Source organism: Rhinolophus ferrumequinum, chromosome 14, assembly GCF_004115265.2.
Source record: "Rhinolophus ferrumequinum isolate MPI-CBG mRhiFer1 chromosome 14, mRhiFer1_v1.p, whole genome shotgun sequence".
Taxonomy (NCBI): Eukaryota; Metazoa; Chordata; class Mammalia; order Chiroptera; family Rhinolophidae; genus Rhinolophus; species Rhinolophus ferrumequinum.
In genome coordinates, this window is record NC_046297.1 from 58222184 (window position 1) to 58242009 (window position 19826).

At 39.5% G+C, this 19826-nt stretch overlaps 1 protein-coding gene and 1 pseudogene across 1 annotated transcript in view; both read left to right on the top strand.

Moving 5' to 3' along the window:
• Nucleotides 1-19826, top strand: part of DEPTOR (DEP domain containing MTOR interacting protein) — a 141966-nt gene that overhangs the window by 75039 nt on the left and 47101 nt on the right. The window lies entirely within an intron of this gene.
• LOC117034174 (4-hydroxybenzoate polyprenyltransferase, mitochondrial-like) lies at nucleotides 2941-4521 on the top strand (annotated as a pseudogene).

Here is a 19826-nt window from a genome sequence, read left to right on the forward strand (position 1 = left end):
GTATTTTACACTCAGCAGCTCTTCTAAGTTTGGACTTGCCACCCTTCAAGTTCTTGGCAGCTAGCTCCATGTGGCTAGTAGCTGCCCTCCTGGGTGAGAGCACAGCTCTAGACCCTTTGGAAACCAGTGCAGGGCAGGTGGGATCCTGGTGAATGTATATACAGTCCTCACTTAACATTGTCAATGGGTTCTGTGACTTTAAGCAAAATGATGTACAACGAAACCAGTTTTACCATAGGCTAATTGATATAAACGAGCGTTAATTTCCTACAGCATCTCATTAATGTTAATGAAATGACGTTGAATAAAACGTTTTTCGAGAACTTGCTGTATTCCATTTTTCAGTCCCTTGTCTCAGAAATCTTTGTTCCCCTGTGGCCGAGACTCCTGAAAGTTTGTATAGAAGGAGCACCTTGTTGTGTGTACATTTTGCAGCACTGATTTGGACCCTCAGATGAAGCTAGGTGTTAACCACACAAGTGTCTGGAATGGTGACAGTGCTTCACCAATTCCCCTGTGATTTCAGTCATGTTTTCTTTCTCCTCTGATTTTTAATACTTCCTTTGATTTTTAATATATTTTCACAAGTCAGAAACAGTTGACTGCCATCGTTCGACTGGACCTGATCTTGGCAGTTCTCTTTTTGCCCATAAAGGACTTACCCAATATTTGGCCCAAAATTCAGGAGCACTTTCTTAAATTTCCAGTCTTCACTATGGGATCCTTTGGGTTTTTGCTGGCAGCTGGTCAATATTATTAATGGTGCATTGGCATTATTGAAACCTTGTCTTCCAGAGAGCTGTGGGTTCTAATATGTTTATTAATTTCACTTTTTTGGATAAAAGAAGTTATTGTAATTTCTTTTCCACAGATGGAAAAATTGAGGCCCAGTGACTGTCGGTAACCAGTTCTGTTACAGGGAAATCAGGGCCAAGTTGCTGGAAGGCTTTTGAGGTGTGATCAAAAAATACATTGAATGTTTTGGGGCTGCCAGATGGCTCAGTTGGTTAGAGCGCGAGCTCTGAACAACAGGGTTGCTGGTTCAAACCCACATGGGCCAGTGAGCTGCGCCCTCCACAACTAGATTGAAGACAACGAGCTGCCGCTGAGCTGCTGGAGGGATGATGGGATGGCTCAGTTGGTTGGAGTACGAGCTCTCAACAACAAGGTTGCCAGTTCAGTTCCACATGGGATGGTGGGCTGTGGCCTCTTCAACTAAAGATTGAAAACGGTAACTGGACTTAGAGCTGAGCTGTGCCCTCCACAACTAGATTGAAGGACAACGACTTGAAGCTGATGTTCCCCAGTATTCCTCAATTTAAAACAAATATAGTGAATGTTTAAATAAAAAAATTTATTACAGTAAAAGACACATTACCGTTAACCCTCCTCAAAATACTCCCCCTCGCTTCGAACACACTTATCCCATTGTTCTGGCCACTTTTCTGAAGCAGTTCTGGAAGTCCTGTTTTGTGAGTGTCTTTAGTTGCGCTGTCATGGCTGCCTCGATGTCCTGAATCGATTCAAAACATCTTCCTTTCATGGTCATTTTGACTTTGGGGAAGAGCCAGAAGTCACACAGTGCCAGATATGATGAATGAGGTGGATGAGGACACACCGTAATGTTTTTATTTGACAAAATATGCCATATACCCGAAGCGATGTGTGACACGGAGCATTGTCATGATGGAAGATAAAGTAAAGACACTCACGAAAGAGAACTTCCAGAACTGCTTCAGAAAGTGGCAAGAATGATGGGATAAGCATGTTTGAAGTGAGGGGGAGTATTTTGAGGGGGATTAATGGCAATGTGTCTTTTACTGTAATATATATATATTTTTTTAATTTAAACATTCACTGTATTTTTTGATGACACCTCATGTCTGCCATCTGCATGACTTTGAATCGAATCATTCTTGGCTTCCGAATCAAGCATGGTTGGTTACAAGGTGTGGGCTGCAAATAAATAGAAATCATTTGTGTTTTAAGCCTTTGATTTCCTATCTCCAGGCCTAAGTCAGGAGCAGTGTCAGATTTGAGTTTTGCTACAAATAACAGACAATGTAGTGATGACAGAAAAGCTCCCTCGCTCATGCAGCCAGCTGCTCCAGGTGGGGAATCCAAGGCTTATAATGAAATGGACCCAGGCTCCATCTGTCTGTCCGCTCTGCTGTTCTTAGTGTGCACCACACCTTATATCTACACTCTGGCAGGAAGAAGATGAAATTACAAAGGAGTAAAGGGCAGAAGGGTGTCGTCACCTAGCAAGACTTGGCTTTTTGGTTAGGAAGCGTTGGCCCTCCCAGCGATTTCTACCTACATCACATGGGCCAGAACGATGTCACAGGGTCACCCCTTGCTGGCAGGCAATCAGTGAATCAGATATTTTCAGGCAGGTACACTACTTGAACAAATCATAAAGGAGGAAGAAAGGAGATTGGGTTTTGGACGTGCAGTTGCCTTGTTGGCCACAAGGACAAATGTCTTTTTTATTAAGTACCTTAGTGACCTTCCCTATGAAACAGGGGCTTCCAAGGAACAGTTTTCTTCCCATGTCCACACACTGAGGGCTTTGTGGCACGAAGCTAGATTTAAAATAGGCAGGTGGACCCATGTTGGTGTCTTAGTTTTGACCATGAGCCGTCATTACATTAACATTGGGGGCGGTGTGCTATCTTTGCAACATTTCTGGAAATCTAAAATTATTCCCAAACATAAAACTTACTGGAAAAAATAGTAGATGAGGTTTTTCCTGTGTCATCCATCTTCCTCTTTTGTTTAAGAGGTGAGTGCAAATATAACTAATATAGAAAATATATGAAGACATTTTTAAAAAAAACACACTAAAGATGCAGGGCTTGAGGGGCACTCCTGGCCCTGCCAGCATCTGCTCAGCCTGTGGGCCGTGGGGGTGCCCTGCCCCCCGCCCCCTCTCTGCAGTTGTACCTATGCTTCATGCAGTTGGACAAGACCATTGGAACCTGGCTGCTGTGTCTGCCATGTACCTGGAGCGCTGGTTTGGCAGCGGAACCAAGTTGTTTTCTAGATTGGTACATATTATCACTCTTTCGCACTGGAGCTCTTCTGATGTGTAGCAAGCTGTACTATTACTGATATGTGGGGCAGGGCTAAGATAAAAAGGTTATAAGAACAGCAAATCGTGTGGCCGGTTAGCTCAGTTGGTTAGAGCGCGGTGCTAATAACACGAAGGTTGACAGTTCGATCCCCGCATGGGCCACTGTGAGCTGCGCCCTCTTTAAAAAAAAGAAAAGCAAATCTCCCAATAGCTGCTGGAGACATTTCGACTTTTTAGTCCTATGTTTTTCTCCGGGGACAGCTGACCTTGGCACTGGGTGTCCCTCAGTGTCCGAATACTACAGTGTAGCTCTGGGAGCAGCATCTCTACTTCTTATCATCACCTACTCACTAATGGAAAGCATTACGTACTGGCCTCAGTTAGCCTTGGGGTTGACCTTTCACTGGGGAGCGTCACTTGGATGGTCTGCTCTCAGGGGCTCCTGTGATCCATGTGTTCGCCTGCCTCTTTATTTTTGTGCAGTTATGTGGACTGTGATATATGAGGTCGGACAATTAAGTTCACCGACTGGTTGCAACGACATTGCTAACCTTTTTTAGTATCAGAGGGATTATTTGTTATGAATTTGTACTGACTGGAAAAACAGCTAACCAAGTTTACTATTTGGAAGTGCTGAAAATGCTGCGTGAAAAAGTTAGATGAAAACGACCTGAACTTTTCGCCAACAATTCATGGCTCTTGCATCACGACAATGCACCAGCTCACACAGCACTGTCTGGAGGGAGTTTTTAGCCAGTAAACAAATAACTGTATTGGAACACCCTCCCTACTCACCTGATCTGGCCCCCCAATGACTTCTTTCTTTACCAGAAGATAAAGGAAATATTGAACGGAAGACATTTTGATGACATTCAGGACATCGAGGGTAATATGACGATGGCTCTGATGGCCATTCCAGAAAAACAGTTCCAAAATTGCTTTGCAGGGTGGACTAGGTACTGGCATCAGTGCATAGCTTCCCAAGGGGAGTACTTCGAAGGTGACCATTGTGATATACAGCAATGAGGTATGTAGCACTGTTTCTAGGATGAGTTCGCGAACTTAATTGTCCGAGCTCGTATGGTGTTATCCATGCCCATCGGGAAAAGAGCGGTGGTGCTCTGATTGGTAAGGCCACAGCTGTGCGGTTTAGTGACGTCACCAAGCAGTGGCTCGGTGCCTGCAGTGTAGGGTGCTGGGGGCGCTGAGCCTGGTGAGCAGAGCTCAGACCACACCCTACTGAACTGCTCTGCCTGCTGTCAAGCCCATCTGGCCACCAGATTTACACTCTAGACATCTATAGACCTGAGAATTATTGGGATAAATTTGCCTCCAACCGAACACTAGGACTAATAGTTTTTTTAGAGGTTGCCCTTGGGAACTTGTGGAAAGACAAGAAGACAGATGAAACACAGAAAAATATAAATAATAGAATAGAAGGTTAGCAAATGAAGTTTATCTAGGAATTTTTGAACTCTCAGATACATAATTCAAATAATGAAATCTACTTCTCTGTTCTAGGTCTTTCGGAATTGCTGGCATAAATCCAAAGGCCTAATTAAAGCACTTCAGTAATGGCTTATGTAACAAGTTGATATTCAGCATAGAGTACGTATATGCTGTTGTGTAAGACCAGCAATGGATGAGGTCATCCAACTTTTATTAAGCTCTCCCCACCAAGGCGGCTGATGATGAGAATGTTGATGACAAAAATAGTGATAATGATAATGAACTAGCATTTATTGAGAGGTGCTCTGGGCCAGGCCCTGTACTAAGACCCTGCATGGTTATATCACTTAGTTCTCATAGCAGTACTATGACAGAGCTATCGTAGTTACTCCCATTTTACAGATGAACACACACACACACACACACACACACACACACAAAATACTAAACCTCACCACTGATCTTTTTTCTGAATGTCTGTGTCTTCCTCCTTCGAGGGTCCTAGTCTATTCTAGTGATTCCCTTTTATAGATGACAAACTAGGAAAACGTCATTAAGTGGAAACTCCAAGACAGGAGCACTAAACTCTGGAACCCTACCCCTTCATCTTTGTAAACTTTTACAAACACTCTCAGTCTTGTTACCACACAATTAGGTTTGAATATGCCGTCTTAGGCTACGTTGAAGAATAAGAACCAGAAGCTGAAGCCTTAGAGCTATTTGCCTGGATTTTAGTTCAAGTATTTGCTAGCACAATTCTTCCTCTGTCACAGAAATCGGGGACTCTTCAGGATTTGAAATGACCTTGAGTATTTAAGCTGATGCATTCTTCTCATAATTCCCATCTGTAGTTATGGGAACTGGATGTATTTTGGCACTTTAAAAGAAACCAGATGTGTATCTCATCTAAATGAATGTAGGAAAATGGACTCTTTTTAAGGAAAAATAAAAGCTGCTACAGAAAGTTGGGGTTTATCGTTTTTCAGCGTGACCTTTGCTCACTGCCAAAAACTGTAATTCAGAAAACCCATTTCTGTTTTTTTTTTTTATATTTTAAGAGAATTTAAGTAACCAAAACATTTTACCTACTATAAAAACAAAACAAAACGAAAAAACCCCACACAAAAGAAAACTACCAAATCTCGCCGCTGAAATCTTCCTTTCCTGAATATCTGCTTCTTGTTCCTTTGTGGGTCCTAGTCCATCAGTTCCTCAGGAACCCTTGATGAATTACTACTGCAGGAGAGCACCAACAAATTCATGTGGTAACCTTTCTGGGAACAGTAAGAAAATGCCATCTAGGAATGAGCCTTTGGGGGGCGTTCACACCCAGTGGTTCCTGGGTAAGATTTTACTTCAGGACCCCCAACAGCACTTTGGATGTCCCCTTCTGTATCGTTGGACCTTCTGAAGTGATGCGGTTTGGGTAGGATGCCTCCTTCTCCCCCAGACCTCCTACAGTTGCTTCCAGAACCTTCCCTTGTGTAGGTGAAGTCTGTAAAGTCTTGTACCTTGGACTGGCCTCCTTGGGCTCTCGATTTGACACCACATATGGCTAACCTTAATCAGGGCTTCTATGGATCAGAAACTCTCATGGGCCTTTCACCCATGTTGTGTCCTCATTCCTTCCCTCATTTCACAGTGAATAAAATTAAAGTTCAGGGTAGTTAGGTAACTTAGTAAAGAGTGAAGCTGGTCCACCCAGGGCCATCTGAGGCCAGAGCAGTATTTTCTATGTTATTGCTATGTCCTTGTACTCAGCAATCCCAAAGTAATAAACATTTTGCTCTGGTGAAGAATCTTGTAGAAAACATCCCCAGCCAAATTGCCTTCTGTAATCTGGAGGTGGGACTAAATGAGGGAAAAGCAGACTTCATTTTCTTGTGTTTGTAAGCTCACCTGCCTCCACGTTTGGCGTTATTACATCTACAGATGGGTGACAGTCTAGTGAAGAGAGTCAGGGCCAGGGTTCCAGAGTTAATCTGTCAGTGTTTCTGTCTTGGATCTTCCACTTAATGATGATGGCCTTGGGCACGTTTACTTGGGTATTCCCTAGTTTGTCATCTATAAAATGAGAATAACTATAATAGATTAGGACCCTCGAAGAGGAAAAACAGACATTCAGAAAAGAGATCAGTGGTGAGATTTAGTGTTTTATGTGTGTGTGGTTTTATATGTGTGTGTGTGTGTGTGTGTGTGTGTGTGTGTGTGTGTGTGTGTGCATCTGTAAAATGGGAGTAACTACGATAGCTCTGTCATAGTACTGCTATGAGAACTAAGTGATATAACCATGCAGGGTCTTAGTACAGGGCCTGGCCCAGAGCATCTCTCAATAAATGCTAGTTCATTATCATTATCATTATTTTTGTCATCAACATTCTCATCATCAGACGCCTTGGTGGGGAGAGCTTAATAAAAGTTGGATGACCTCATCCATTGCTGGTCTTACACAACAGCATATACGTACTCTATGCTGAATATCAACTTGTTACATAAGCCATCACTGAAGTGCTTTAATTAGGCCTTTGGATTTATGCCAACAATTCCGAAAGTCCTAGAACAGAGTTGTAGACTTCTTTATTTGAATTATGTATCTAGGGTATTCCATTTGCCAGACAACATACGTTTGTTTTCAGATCTCTCTGCACATCTAGGATCTAGGCTCTGAAAAACAATCTCATCTCTGAAGAAACATATTCTTTGTTCTGACTTTTATCACTAATAATAAAGGTTCTAGTCTTTGGAATGAACCCAGCTATTATTTAATGATGCGTAGAGAAGAATAAAACATAGTTTGACCTTCCATCTGTACCTTTACATTTCCAAAGTTGTATAATCACAATGTCATGTTTTGACATCTTTCCTTCCTGCTACCCTTTGTTAAGTTACTTTTAAAAAATTCTCAATTACAGTTGACATGCAATATTATATGAGTTTCAGGTGTGCAGCATAGTGGTTAGACATTTATATAATTGATAAAGTGATCCCCCAAAAGAGTCTAATACCTACCTGATACCATACATAGTTACTACAATATTTTTGACTATATTCCCTGTGCTGTACTTCATATCCCTGCCTGCTATCTTTACTAAAGTTACTTTAAATCCTCTTTTCTTTTTCATCCCCTTTTCTCCCTTCGATCAATTAAATAAGTGTAATTGGGTTCTAATTTTGTGAATGAAAGTGTTTTGTTTGAGTAATATCAGTTAATAGGACTTTATCCCTTAAAATTAATTTCCTGCTTTCATATAGTCTTCTTAATTTTGTCAGTGCTCAGGAAGTAATTATTTTAGTTCTGACTCACTTGTTATTGCCTTCTGGAGAGGTTTGTGTCTCAAGCCCTATCCTTATGTGGCGTAGCCACTTAAAAACAGTTGCTTAATGTTCTTGAATCAAAGACTTTTGCTGCTTTAGGAAACAGGGCTCTATCAAGCTTTGAGGATGGTTTGAGATGGTCACAGTTATGACCTTATATACAGCTCAGATTTTCTTTTAAAAGGAGCTTTAATATTCTGTTGTAGTTAATATTTAATGCCTGTTTTCCACCAAACATGATTAAGAAGCATAATATTAATATTTTTTAGTCTTGATGATTTTTTAAAAAAAATATGCAACATACTAAATGCTATCTGATGTGTGCACTCTGTAGGACTGATCTAGCCAGAGCAGGGAGCCAAAGGAGTATAAATTCATCCCTGGATATGTGGAACAACTGCAAACTTTTGTCTTGTTGGCAGGGATGTGGCAGCATTTTCATACGCAGAATTTATTTGCCTTTTAGAAACACTAAGTCTGAGAACTAGATCTTCTATTACGTACCAGTTTATCCTTGAAGTCTGTCGGTACTCTTAAGCAATGTCTGTAGGTCCTAAATGTTCCTTTTAGGAGGAGATAGACGGATCAGAAGGGGATAAGAAAGAAAGCAAAGGGCAATGGAGCGAGTCCGTAAAATAGAGTGACATCCTTTTTGGTCCCAGGTGAAGTAGCGAGCTACGCCCACCTCTGTATGATGGAATATAGTGAGGATAAGATTTCTAATCACAGCAGCTAGTGAGCGTCTTCTGGCTCTAAGGAGACCTGGGACACTCTTAGCTTGGACACAGGTTTGCAGGTTTGCAGCCATGGCCTCCTCAGCCTCATCCTTGCTGCTGACCTTCTTCCTCACTGTAATCGTCATTATCCGTATTCCTCTGTCTGTTTAAGCCCACTTTCTACTCTTCTAAATTGCTTATGTGATCCCAAAGCCAAGATTACCTTTTTAAAAAGCGCCATCCAAAAAGACCAAAGAAAAAAAGGAGAAAAAGAAAGAAAGGAAGGAGGGAGGGAGGGAGGGAGGAAAAGAAAAGAAAAGAGAAGAGAAGAGAAGAGAAGAGAAGAGAAGAGAAGAGAAGAGAAGAGAAGAGAAGAGAAAAGAAAAGAAAAGAAAAGAAAAGAAAAGAAAAGAAGTGCCACCAAAGGAACAGTTGATAATCTGTACATCTTATGACACTGCTGGATTCAGGTTTCATGATATCTGTTGTGTTGTGGTCATTTGCCAGCAAACATTTCAAGGATGGAGGAAAGTATGTGGCCTCCCTCCCTCCAACTAGATAAGTAGCCTAAAATATCTTATATTCAACTGAGCTTATGTAATAAGATTTTAGATTGATGATAACATTTTATATTCATCCTTACTCTGTGTGTATGAGTGGAGCAGAAGCCAATTTCCCCCTTTTAGATATTTAAAAATTACTTTTAAAAAATTTAAAAATTTTTAAAAATTTTTAAAAATTACTTTTAAAAGCTTTTAAAAATTACGCTGTGTTTGCAAAAAAAAATCATTCTAATAATTGATAAGGGAAAAAACAGAGCTACATTATCCACACAAAGAAGACTATATCTGACCAATGTCACTTTATTATTTTAGTAGATTACATGACATTTCCCTCATGCTTTCTGAAAAGTAATGGCATACAGTGAATAAGGATCTGTTTTCTTTTACCAAATATCAGCAACATTGTAAGTTTAGTGCTTCTAGAGCCCCTACTTTCCTAGGCAATAAGATCCTGTTGTATTTACATTGCTTCAACTTTCTGGCTGTGTCTGTTCTTCCTCCTATTTTATGTCCCACTGAATACTAAGGCAAGCCTCTGGAGAATTCCCCTAGTGCAAAAGAGAAGGCTTGGAAAGTCCCAGAAATTATAAATTGGTTGAGTACAAAATTGTCTGTTTTCAATTACAGCTGTTGATAAGACAATAACTAGAATATTAGCTATTGAATGTCAACGTTGAACATTGTCTCTTATGTCTTCCTGTTTAGAGATTAATATTCTCAAGGAACAAAGAACAAAATTTGTTCCATGGCATATATCACAACATTTACTATAATATAAAGATCCTGTATAACACTGAGATCTGAGAAAGGAAGATTTGGAAAAACCTCAAGATGTGGAGACACCAATCACTGTTCTCCTCCTTGATTTTTCTTTCCTTCTCTTTATTTTTTTACCCCCAGATCTTAGGTTATTTTTTCTCTGTTTTACAAATACCAAGTTGTTTATGCAGCAAAGGATTTTTATTTTGAATATGGAGAATATCAAGTTGAAATATAGAAAGAATCATCTCTTTTCTCTCTCTGGAATATAAACTATATGTCATGTAGCCGTTGTTTATTTCTTGAGACCACGTATGTAATTTATGGCTAAAAAAAAGAAATCTTTGGCTTTCGTAATCTAGTTACTTTCTAAAACATCCTGTGTCTTAACTCACTCCTTCATTTCTTGCTTTCCTTTGACTTCTGAGATTTAAATGTCTTCTAGTGGGATGCTTGCCAAACTTGGTCTGGATATCTGCTTAAGATTTTATATTTTTCATGAGTGCAGAGGTGACAGAAGTTCTCGTAGGAGATGAGCAAAGTGATCTTTGAAAGGAGGACAGAAAGGAGAAGAAATGAGTTCTGTACTGAAACTTAAATGACCAAATGAAGTCGATCTTTAGGAGTCTAAGAGCACTGAAAACACTACATGTCAGAAGCCATTCCAAATCTCTTCCATAAATTATCCTATGTGTTCTTCATAGCCTAACTGCAAAAAATCGGAGGCTTAAAACATAGTAAGTTGCCCAAATAACAGCTAGTGAAGGCTGCAAGATTGGGATCAAAACCCAGGTCGTCTGACTCTAGAACCTTTTCTTTCCATTCATCATACTATTTTCTAAAAGTTATTGGGCATAAGGGAGTTTTTTTTAAAAAAGTCTCAATTGTTTTGTTTTTGTATGAAACGAGGTCTCTTGTAGCAGACTTTGGTATTGATGAGTTTGAAAGAATGAGCAGATGGTGTCCTATTCCAATCACCATGCTAAGATGGATAGCTGGGACAGTGTGGGACACTTAGTAGGTGCTCAGTTTGTTGAATAAGTGAGTGGATGTCATGTGTGATTGATTGATGCTATACTATGGCTGTTTACCTGCACTCTTTCAGCTTTTGTAACTACGATTATCTGTGTTACACTTAGGGCTACACTCACAAAGCAAATGTATGTGCCTCAATGTTTGTGTCATTAAAACTGGAATGTGAGGGGGGAAAATACACTTTTAAAAGCAAAATAATTCATTGAAAACAATGCAAGCGACATGGGCACTTGTCACTTCTTTAATCTGAGAAGAGAATTTGACTCCATCTGTGCCAGGCACACAGTTGGAGGATAAATACATGGAGACCTTTGTCTCCCAGAGGGTGACTGCTGCTGAGGCACTAAAATCTAAATAAGTCCTTGAGAATTGAAGTGGGGCATTAAATATAGTGCCTCATAAAATTAAATTCCCATAAACCAAGTGGCAGTGTTTCATCAGTAAATGATGATAACAGTAAAAACAACAGTGGTTGTAAAATAATAACGGTACAATTTATTTTACTTTTTAAATGTAGTTTTACTTTTTATTAAAATACAGTTAGTGTACAATATTATATTAGTTTCAGATATACAATGTAGTTACTCAATGTAGTTATTTCCCTGATGAAGTGATCACAGGCTAAGTCTAGTAGCCATGTGATGGAGTGCTTACAATCTGCTTGGCAGTATGCTTACCATGTATAATCTGCTGTCTCACCGTCCTTGTTTTCCCTGATTTGGGCATGTTCAAGGTCATCTACACTATTGGAGGGAGAATGTGATGAATAAGGACGATTGAAATGTAATTCTTGTATCTGATCTTAGAGGGTATGTTGACCCTTTTCGCTGTCAGGGGTATAGAGCTGGGGAGGTGGAGAATGGAGAAAGAGTGTACGTTAAACTCTGGCTGGGTAGTGGAAGCCTGAGGAAATCAAATTAGTACTGAGATTCCCATTTCAATTAAAAATAATTGTAAAGTACTTTTATCCGTTAGGGAGTTTGTTTGGATTCAGAATGCTTTCCTGGATTTCTTTATGCCAGAGCCAGTGTTTTGTGTAATTCACTGTACAAATAGTAGGTCTTGATACATGTGTACAGAGCTCTGTATTTTCAGGTTATAATTTAAGATACTGTTGCCAAAGTTAACTGGAGGATTTTTAAAATCACAATAAACTCAGAAAAGCTTTCCAGAAATAAATAATTTACCTAGAAAATTTTATTATTGTGTTATTGAATGTAGTGATATAGTAAATTTATGTGAAAATCTGACTGTCCACAAAAGAGCCACATTTATAGATATTATATCAAATGTACTTGGCTTATTTATCTCTCGGTCCAGGATACATTCAGCATCTCCCAAATCCAAGGATGTATTATTTACTAAGAACATGCAGAACTACCAATGAATTGAAGGTTTTTGTCTTTGTAGCCATCATTATTCATTTAGGCAAGGTGAACAGTTTATCACCATTTAAAGACTGTGAAACACCCAGATGAATCATTAGGTTACATGTTGGCAGAGGTGTGCCCTTCAGAAGGCCCCTCCTTTCTGAGACTCTGATGTTCATGTAACCAGAAGAACTATTCATTAGCAAATGTGGGTGATAAATACAGTTACAGCCATACATTGCCTTTGCTGGGATTGACCCAGAAGGAAAATTGTTTGTAAAACACTCAAGGTGGCTGTTGAATCAGCATTATTGATAAAGGAGTTAATATGATACCTAGTGGATTGGGTTATATTATTTTCCTAGTGGTTTACAGAATTTTGAATTTCACAGTCCAAAAAAAAAAAAAAAAAAAAAGCCAAGAAAGCCAAGAATAAATATTTTTTAAAAAACCCTTCTATCTATTTTTACCATCATTTTGTTTAACACTGGACAAGAAAAGTACCTGGCATGTAACCCAACTAACTCAATAAAAGTTGAATAAATGGATGGATAAATGAATAACAAAGTTGTGATGATATAATTTCAGAATAAAGGGAAGTCTTTAAGTGGAATATACTTAGTTACAGGAAAAGCTAAATGCATCATCCCCCATGCCCCAATAAACTCTTTTTAGCCTACCATGCCATGAGCCCACAAATTGGTTTGGGGGAACTGTTTCACAGACTAGTAACTAAATAGTTCACAATTAGCTGTGTCCTGGACATGCTGCCTAATCCTCTGACTCCCCACCATGGACCATTCACTTGCAGCCATTTACTGAGCACCTACTCAGCCAAACACATAGTATCTAGGATTTGAGGATGGCATAATGATTAAGATCCAGTCTGGGCTCCCAAACCGGGTGACTTAGTTGGGGAAAGAGACATTGTGGGGACAGAGCCCCAAAAAGCAGTTTCCAGGCTCTCAGCCTCACATAGAAAGGTGCTGGCTCAGGTAGTAAATGGCCATCGACTGTGATCAAATGGCCAGCAGCTGTGGCTAGTTGGCCGTCAGCTGTAACCTGTGAGCCATTGGCCATGAATATAACTGCCGTGGCTAGGCTAGCAGGAGAAAGGGGGAGCTAGCAAGGAGATGGTGGCTGAGTCTGCAAGCGGCACAGTGAGGGTTGAGAATTGTGTTGCTCCTGGTTCCTGTGTCTCCAACCCAGCCGCCAGCGAGAGTATAGTGGTGTGACTCCCCTACCTATGGCTCCGTGGGTGTTCCTGTTTGGCCTCACCATGTCCTGCGTTCTTATGTGGGGAGTGGGACCAGAGACCCCGCAGGACACCCTGCATGACACATGGCGTAGTCGGCAGGATCCCCTGCACTACAGACATACTCCCCCACCATCAAGAAAGAAAACAAACAAACAAAAAACCGTTATACCTGTAATATGCTAAGTGTCACAAAAAGACTGCCTGTCACTAGGTATGTGGGTGACAGAAAAAATAAATTCTGTGATGAACCTGGGAATGAGTGTTAGATAACATTTTACTAGTATAACTTTAGAGTCTTTTTTCTCCAATATCTTCCAGCCTGTGTTTCTAGGTAAACACGTTGCTTTAGGTTCAGAAGCCTTAGCTTGTACGGAGTTGGGCAAGTTACTGGACTAAGTCTCAGTTCTTGCACTGTAAAATAAAGGTAAGAGCAGTATCTACTCTGCAGTGTTATTGTGAGGATAACATAATATTTATACAGTGCTTAGTGTGATGCCAAATAGTAAATGAGCTACTGGTTTTATTATTATGCCTAAACTTCAGCAGAGTGGGCAATTAGTGGACACACAGGCTTTTATTAAATAACGGTGGGCTGAAATGACGGTGCACCCATCACAGAAATCAAGATAAAGGTCAACATTTGACCACCTGAGATGTGTCGCAGGGTAATGGAAAGAACACTGGACTTGGTGTCAGAAAACAGGGTGCTAATAGCTCATAGTGCCTCTGCCAACTGTGCATGTTGTCTGTCTTTCTTCTTGGTAGAAGAGAGGAGTCTGAGCCATCTTTTCTTCCTGAAAAAAATCGTTTAAGGCTCATTGTTGTTAAGTTATATTGAACTTTTGTCTTCTAATGTTTTGGATTTGATCGTTGCTTTGGGTTTTTCCGTCATGCTTCCAAATAAGCTTCTTATTTGCGTACATTTATTTTTCAGTTCATGACAATTTTTAATGAATCTTGTTTCACCCATTGGCTGAAAATAATCTCTCCTCTGACTTTCCATAGCACTTTAGATATAATTTTCTTAAGACACTTGAAATTTTTTTCGTTTACTATAGTTACATGTGAGCCCATTTTATTTCCTCTGCTAGACTTTAAGTTTATTGAGAGCAAGTATTTGTTATGTAATTTCTCTGTATTCCTAGGTCTTAAAGCAGTGATGATTTTTCCCCCCACACGATTGGCCTGTAGATATTCATACAATAAATGAATATATATAAATGAGTCAATATTTAAATACTGAAAAAAAGGAGAATATTCTTCTCTATCAAATGTCGTATTTGCTCAGCATAGTTAGGTAGATGGAAAGATAAATAATTTTATTTTGTTTAAGGCATGGGAGCTTTTCTGTATTTTTCAATTTTTAAAAATGAACATGCAAAACTTTTTTGATTAGGAAAGTAAGGGGTTTTGCAAACTGAAACTGGATTTAAAGGTACTAATAAATTTTTCATTCCAATTTCCATTTCATCTTCCCCATTTAAGCTCTAAGTAGATAATATGGATAAGACATTCAGGCATGAACATATATTTGTGAAGTGTTGCCATTTTGTCAGTTCATATAGAGCAGTTCTTCATGTTTATTGAAGAACTATTTTAAAAATGCTTCTTAGAATGATTTCTTAGACATGACTCCAAAAGCTCAAGTGGCAAAAGAAAAACAGATTAAAAAAACATAAAAATAGAAAAATAGACATAATCAGAATGTAAAACCTTTGTGCTGCAGAGGATACCATCAAGAAAGTGAAAAACCAACTCACAGAATGGGAGAAAATATTTGCAAATAATATACCTGATAAAAGGCTTGTATCTAGAATGCATAAATAACTAGTACAATTTAATAATAAAAAGACAACCCATGAAGAGAATAAAGGGACAAGCCACAAAATGGGAGAAAACATTTGCAAAAGACATATCTGAAAAATGAACTGTTATCGAAAATATACAAAGAACTCAAAACCCAAGTAGAAAATGAACCACCTGATTTACAAAATGGGCCAAAGACCTGAACAGACATCTCACCAAAGAAAATCAACAGATAAATAACCATGAAAAGATGCTCAGTATCATGTCATTAGGGAATTGCAGATCAAAACAATGATGTATCACTACACACCGACTAGAATGGCCCGAATCCAAAACACTGACAATGCCAAATGCTGGCAAGGATGTGGACGAACAGGAAATGTCATTCATTGATGATGGGAGTGCAAAATGGTGCAGGCACTTTGGAAGACAATTTGATAGTTTCTTGTAAAACTAAACAAACTATTACCATTTGATCCAGGAATCATGCTCCTTGGTATTTACCCAAAGGAGCTGAAAACATGTTCATAAAAAGCTCACACTTTTTATCTGAGCTTGGATGTTTATAGCAGTTTTATTCATGATTGCCTAAACTTGGAAGCAACTAAGACGTCCTTTAGCAGGTGAATGGATAAGTAAACTGGGTTATACCTACACAATTGAATGTGATTCAGGGCTAAAAAGAATTCAGGACTGAAAAGAAATGAGCTCTCAGGCCATGAAAAGACATGGAGGAACTGTAAATGCATATTCCTAAGTGAAAGAGCCAGTATGAAAAGGCTACATACTATATGACATCTGGAAAATGCAAAACTATGGAGACAGTAAAAAGATCAGTGGTTGCCAAGGTTAGTGAGGGCAGAGGGATGAACAGGTAGAGCACAGAGAATTTTTTGGATCGTGGAACTATTTTTGTATGATATAATGATAGATACATATCATTGTACACTTATTAAAATTCATAGAATATACAGCACCAAAGGCGAATGTACACTATGGACTTTGGGGGAGAATGATGTGTCCACGTATGCTCATCAACTGTAACTATACCATTCTTAATAATCAATAGTAGGGGAGGTTGTATGTCAGGGGGACAAAGAGTCTATGAGAAATCTCTGTACTCTCTGCTCTGTGAACCTAAAATTTCTTTAAAAAATAAAATCTATTAAACAAAAAGACAACACAATTAAAAAAAATGGACAAAGGATCTGGATCGATAGTTCTCCAAAGGAGATGTACCAATGGACAATAAGCACATAAAAGCACATGCTCAACATCACTAACCATCAGGAAAATGCAAATCAGAACTGCAGTAAGATACCACTTCCCACCTACTAGGAAAAGAAGAATAAAAAAGATAGACAATGGCGGGTGTTGCTATGGATGTGGAGAAATTGGAACCTCCTGAGCTTCTGTAAATGGGAATGTATGATGGGGCATCCTCTTTGGAGAAGAGTCTGGAAGTTCCTCAAGTCCTCAAATATAGAGTTACCACATACTCCTCCCATTCTACCGCTAGCTATCAACCCAAGAGGAACGAAAACACACAAAATTATGTCCACACACAAAATTTTGTACGTGAGTGTTGAGCATTGTTCATAACCACAAAGGGAAATGGTTCAAATGTGCCTCAAGTGATGCACGGGTAAACAAATGTGGCATATCTGTACAATGGAGTATTATTTGGCAATGAAAAGGATCGAAGTACTGATGCATGCTATGACATGGGTGAACCTCATAAACAGGCTAAGTGAAAGTGACCAGTCACGATGGACCACATAGTGTATGGTTCCATTTATATGAAATGCCCAGAATAGACAAATCTGTAGAGACAGAAAATAGATGGATCGTTGCCCGGGATTAGGGGTTAAGGGCAGATTGGAGGTGATGGCTAAAAAGTGTGGGGTTTCTTTTTGGGGTGATACAAATATTTTAAACTTGATCGTGATGATGGGATGCACAACTCTGGTACACTACTAAAAGCCGTAGAACTATACACATTCAATGGGTGAATTATATGGTTATATGAATTATATCTCAGTGAAGCTTCACAAAATGAATATAGAATCTCTAACCTAAAACCATGTTTTGATCTGTCATGCTGAAAACAAAAACAAAACAACGAAATAAACAAACAAAACCCTCTCAGTTGATTTCAAAGCGGTAGGAGTTCTGACTGCCTATCACTGTCAATCAGTGGGAAAGAAATTTCTGTTACAGCAGAGATAACAATCAACTTGAAAAAGAACAGAATACCTGGATTAAAACCCCACGTTTCGTACCTCCAGGCAAGTAGAATAGGACTCCTATTGAGACTGACCGAAGACCCAACAGTGTTTAATATTCAAATAACTGTTTTGACACGAGCATTGATGTTGATCTTCTGTTGGAGATGTGCTGCATTACTCTTCTCTATTTCGTTTACAGTGTAAAGATTCTGTCCTTCTTTCAATTCTTTATGGGAACCTCCACAAGCACAGGGATTATTTCTCACACGGGGAGTTGAGAGTAGTGGTTTGGAACTTGAATTCTGGAGTCAGATACTGTAGGTCTATTTCTACCTCTGCCTTTCACTATGTCTTCTCTGGGTTTATCTTTACCGTGGGCTGTTGTTACAATGAAAGGAATTGATACATAGAAAGCATTTAAACTAGTGTTGGATTCATAGAAAATGCTGTATGAAGCGATGGTGACTGATTTGGAGGTGACAGCTTGGCATGATTAGGCTCTCTAAAGGATAGATTTTCCTTAGGAGTTAACCAGTTATTATCACTGGATAGCCATTTCATTAAACATCAATCTTAAATGGCTACGTCCTGAGTGATGCATTTGTATAATATTTCAAAAAGTTAACATTATAGAGATGGAGAACATATTAGTGGTTGCCAGGCATTAGAGACGTGGCGGGGGAGGCTAAAAGGGGTAGCATGAGGGAGTTCCTCTGTCATGGTGGACTAGTTCTGTATCTCCAGTGTGGTGGTGGTTACACAAATCTACATGTGGCATAGAACTACATACACACACACACACACACACACAAATACAAATGAGTACATGTGAAAACTGGTGAAATCTGAATAAGGTCTGTAGATTATACTGATGTCAATGTCCTGCTTTGATACTATACTATAGTTATTTATGTAAGAAATTGCTATTGGGGGAATCTGGGTGAAGGGTACATAGGAATCCTCTGTACTACCTGTAGTTGTTGATTTTACCCGCTTTATTGCAATGGAGTTCACATAGCATACCAGGTCAGACAATTAAGTTTGTGAACTTGCTGCAGTGATATTGCTCGCCGTTTTTGATATCAGAGGGATTATTCATGATGAATTTGTACCAACGGGACAAACAGTTAACCAAGTTTACTATTTGGAAGTGCTGAAAAGGCTGTGTGAAAAAGTTAGATGGCCTGAACTTTTCGCCAACAATTCATGGCTCTTGCAGCACGACAATGCACCAGCTCACATGACACTGTCTGTGAGGGAGTTTTTAGCCAGTAGACAAATAATCGTATTGGAACACCCTCCCTACTCACCTGACCTGGCCCCCAAAGACTTCTTTCTTTACCCGAAGATAAAGGAAATATTGAAAGGAAGACATTTTGATGATATTCAGGACATCAGGGATAATATGACAACAGCTCTGATAGCCATTCCAGAAAAAGAGTCCCAAAATTGCTTTGAAGGGCAGACTAGGCACTGGCGTCGGTGCATAGCTTCCCAAGGGGAGTACTTCGAAGGTGACCGTAGTGATATTCAGCAATGAGATATGTAGCACTTTTTCTTGGATGAGTTCGTGAACTTAATTGTCATGCCTCGTACAATCTTCCCCTTTAAAGTGTACTGTTCACTCGTTTTTCAGCGTATTCACAGACGTGTGCCGTCATCACTATAGTCAATGTTAGAATAGTTTCATCACCTCAAAAAGAAATCCAACACATAAGCCAACACAGCCTTGCCTCTTAGACCCCCTCCGATCCCCGGCAACTACCAATCCACTTTGTCTCTGTAGATTTCTTTATCTTAGATATTTCATATGAATGGAATCATGTGCAATATGTGGGGTCTCTATTATTTTTGCAATTGTCTGTGACTCCATAACTTTTTGTTGTTGTTTTGGGGTTTTTTTTGTTACTTATTTTTATTCTTTTATATTCTGTGAGTCTATAATTATTTCAAAATAAAAAGCTTAGACAAATAAATGGACGTGTTGCTATGGGACAAGCACTGTGCTTGGGCACTGGGGACACACGACTCAATGAAGCCATGATCAGTGCACCAAAGAGCCTAGAGTTTAGTGGGAAAGGCCGAGATGTAAGCGGAACAATGAGAGTGCAGTGTGATAAGGGCTCTGATGGAGGTACAATCGGGGCGATGACAACACCAGGAAGAGTATAACTTTGATTGTGGCTGAGGTCAGGCAGAGTTCCTCCAGAGACATTGATTAGCAGGTTTTTAAGGTACGTGACACATGGAA